This window comes from Bison bison, unplaced genomic scaffold (genome assembly GCF_000754665.1).
Source record: "Bison bison bison isolate TAMUID 2011002044 unplaced genomic scaffold, Bison_UMD1.0 scf7180017864537, whole genome shotgun sequence".
Taxonomy (NCBI): domain Eukaryota; kingdom Metazoa; phylum Chordata; class Mammalia; order Artiodactyla; family Bovidae; genus Bison; species Bison bison.
In genome coordinates this window covers 2,239,005-2,243,362 of record NW_011495085.1, presented here as the reverse complement: position 1 = coordinate 2,243,362, position 4,358 = coordinate 2,239,005, and positions in this window count along the sequence as shown.

Here is a 4,358-nt window from a genome sequence, read left to right as displayed (position 1 = left end):
AACCAATGACATTTTTCACAGAATTAGAACAAAAAAATTTTAGTTTGCTATAAAAACACAAAAGACCCCCCTCCCCAAGCAACTTTGAAAATGTTCTATTTCATTCTTTCACATGTAGCTGTCCAGTTTTCCCAGTACTACTTGTTGAAGAGTCTGTGTTTGCTCCATTGCATGTTCTTGCCTTCATCATAGATTAATTGACCATAGGTGTCTGGGTCTATTTATGGGTCTTCTATCCTATTCCATTGATCTATGTCTTTGTTTTTCTGGTAGCCTTGTAGTATAGTCGGAAGTCAGGGAGTCCGATTCCTCCTGCTTTATTTTTCCTTCTCAAGATTGCTTTGGCTATTTGGAGTCTTTTGTGCTTCCATACAAATTTTAACCTTTCTTGTTCTAGATCTTTAAAAAAAAAAAATGCCATTGGTACTTTGATAGGGATTACATTGCATAATACATGCACATGAATCAAAAACCTAGAATTACATTTCAAGAATCTTGTCCTAATTTTTATTACTCCTGATTGCCTCTTCTCATAGGAAATTTTTTTTCCTTTTTCCATAGGAAATCAAATTTCATTTTGTTCTTTTAGTTGTTTTTAAAAAAATTTTACCCTTTTTATCAAACACCCCTAAGTGCAACTTCAGAGCCAGACAACCTGACTTGCCTCCAGAGTTTGACTACTAGCTTCCGTCATCTCTGCAGGAACCAGCTCTGGGGCCCTACGTCACCTCCCTGAGTCGTGTACAAACAGGCTCTCACGCCCAGTCTACCTCCTACCTCCTACACCTCTTACCTCACATGAAGACTTCCCTATTGGCACTGACGTATCAGCTGGCACACGTGGTGACTATGTTTGCTTAACTTAATGTGAAGTGAACCTTTGACCAGTGAGATATGGAAGCTGGTGATTGTCTTCTTCCCTCTGTTATTGTTTAGTTGCTAAGTTGTGTCTGACTCTTCTGCAACCCCATCGACTGTAGCCCACCAGGGTCCTCTGTCCATGGGATTCTCCAGGCAAGAATATTGGAGTAGGTTGCCATTTCCTCCTCCAGGGGATCTTCCTGATCCAGGGATTGAACCCAAGTGTCCTGCATTGGCAGGAGGATTCTTTACCACTGAACCTCCAGGGAAACCTTCTTTCCTGGATTCCCACCAGAATGGGCTGTCTCCAGTCATGGCCATTTATATGGCCTCTCACTGATGTTCTCGTGAGAGTGAACCAGTGGTTGTGCTTGACGAGAGAGGCTGATCCGTTTTACACCTTAGCAACCACCTTTCATTAGTGCCCTCATTTCCCCATTTATCCTTCTCTGCCCCTAATAAAGGAGCAGCTTGTCTGCCTTTGCCTCAGGGTCTGCATTCTGAGGAACCCAGGTCAAAACTCTATTTCTAAACAACTTGTTCAAAGTCATAGCTCTTGATTTTTCAATTTAAGACATTATCAATTGACTTTCTTCGTGAAAGATGAGGACTTAGTGGTTTTATATTTTTATTCACCACCCAATACTTTTTTTCTCTCCCTATTCCCTCTAACCCTGGAGAACGAAATGGCAACCCACTCCAGTATTTGTGCCTGGGAAGTCGCATGGACAGAGGAGCCTGGCGGGGTACAGTCTGCGGCCAGAGTTGTACACGACTGAGCAACTAAACCTATCCTCTCTATTGGCTTCCTCGGTGGCTCAGGGGTAAAAAAAATTGCCTAATACAGCCAAACACTAAATCTATAAATATCCTGTTTACACACATAGTTTTCATAACCACTTTATAATGTTGCTATTACCATCACCATGTAGCAAAGATGCGTTGAGAGGTTGAGTGGCTTGGCAGAGGTTACACAGTGGCGTGATTTCTAATTGGTTGTCTTTCATATTCATGTGAGATTCTCTCACAGTGAATCCAGGGAAGTTTACATAATCTAAATGTCCTTGGTGAGAGCTGAAACACATTTATAATCACACTCTACCAAATGCCTAAGCCTTTTAGAAAGTTGCTTTTGGCTAAATGGTGACAGGATCATAAACCTTACAGTCTTACGAAAGCACTCAGGGGCTACACATTTTTTAAAAATTTCATTTCTTGTGGAAAAAAGAAAATGTTCTTAGTTGTACTCTGTTGCTGAATTTTAACCCGGGAGTGAGAGATGCCTTTCTCTGTGAAACAGAGAAGGACACTTTTCATTTGTTTTTCCCTGAGGGGTTGGCTTTTGGGGCTAATTTTTTGTGGTAAGCTGACTCAGGGTCAGGGAATGTCAGGAGTGCAAAAGCCAACAGAACCCTGGACAGGAAGAAGAAAGGATGGGATCAGGTGAGGACCATACATAGAATACCTGTCCGGGAAGGGTCAGACCCTGGTGACACGGAGATAGCCCATCAGTTAGAGCTGGATTCAGGTTCTATACACCAGGTTGGGCCAAAATTTGGTTAATGAAGCTTAAGTCCTAACTGGAGAAAAAAAGTTTAAGCTGGGGAAGCTGCAAAAGTCACCTTTTATAAAAGTGAACACATGCTGGGATTCCCTGGTGGCTCGGTGGTAAATTACCCGCCTGCCAATGCAGGAGACATGGGAGATTCAGGTTCGATTCCTGGGTCAGGAAGATCCGCTGGAGAAGGAAATGGCTCTCCACTCCAGTATTCTTGCCTGGAGAATTCCATGGACAGAGGAGCCTGGGGTGCTACAGTCCATGGGGTTGCAGAGTCAGACACGACTGACTGACCACCACCACCTGCAGCTAAATGCTGGGGGCAGGGGGGTAGTATCACACCACAGTTCTGCTTAGTCACTATATCACCAAAACCCAAGAAGGATATGTTGCTGCCCAAATCCTACTGCACTTCTCCATGGGGTGGAGTTCCCTTATAATTTTTCTCCTCAAATTCCTACATCAACTTGCTTTAAACTACATTAATGCTCCTCAATTTATTTCATCATCAGTAACTCTCTTATACTTCCTTTCTGTGCTCAGCGGTGCATTATGGAATAAAAATGCATAACTAAGAATGCAAACTCTTTAAAATCAAAACCACCATAAACATTAGTAATGCCCAGCTGGGCTAAAATAACTAATGAGCCACGAACAAGTTCCTCTGATCTCCCCCAACCATTACAAATACACCGACTTGATCACATTACTCCATTTTAAAGAGAAACATGTTCATGTTATTTAACAAGTTTAAAAAAGAAAAAAAATCAATGCTATTACCACACTTACATCTTTAACACTGTAAACTCCATGATTGCAGTTCTGTGAATATACATTACCATATTTTTTCACAGTGAATGCTGTATGACCCAATGAACCTCCACTTAAGATTTTTTTGGCAAATGAAGCCCAATAAAATATCCAAATGTGATAAATACAATCTCTCAGATGTCTTCTTATGGTCTCAGCCCTATTCAAATCAGTTTCATGATATAAATCAACATTCTCTAGATGAGGGTGAATTATAAACTGTAAGTAATTCTATGCCAAAGGATCTACAAATAATTATGAGACAGGCTCAACAGCACAGCCTTCTCCAGGGCTAATTTTTACTGTTTTTCTGTGGTCATTTAAGAAAACTGACAGGGAAAGTCTTCTAACCAACCATAAATGCTGATCATTATACAATTAAATATAAAAGGAAAGTGTTTTAGAAAATGAGAAAAAAAAAAAAGCTTATTTGGCAATGTGCTGTTACTTATATACTAGCATCTCTGAGCCCTAAAACAAATTCAACATTTACAACTCATGCTACATTTATTTTAGTTAGGTGAAAGCTCATCCAAGAGCAGAGGTTAAAGGAACAGGGAGCAGAATAAAATACATATTTAGTGGGCACTTATGAATTGGATGGAAATTAAGTTTGAATATGGCCCATTAAACTCTTCATTAAAGACATTCTGCTGCAGAAGATCCACACATTATTACTGGCCCCACCGATATGATGCTGCTGCTAATGATTTGATTATGTGGGAGTAGAGTTTTTTTGAAACTAAAAGTTGGGATGCTCAAACTGTAAAGATAATGTAATTTTATCAAGATACACTCTTAATTCTATTACAACAAGGATATAGAAAACTTGACCATAACCAAGCTGTAAGTTCAGCCAGGCACATAGTTTATTATCTTTATGAAGAACTATGAGTCGCTGTATTATGTAACTTATTAACAGAAAAGGTGACTATAAATGTACTTAGTTTTCAAAGTGGAAACTTATATTGCATTTATTTCCCAAGCAGAGGAATAGTATGCTTAAAAAAAAGTCTCATGAATCATTTTACATAAAGACTTTCATCATCTATATCCTACCCCAAACTACAGTGTCTTCTTGATTGAATGTAATTTTTCTGTCTTCTTGGTTGGGGTGGGGGCGGGGGGG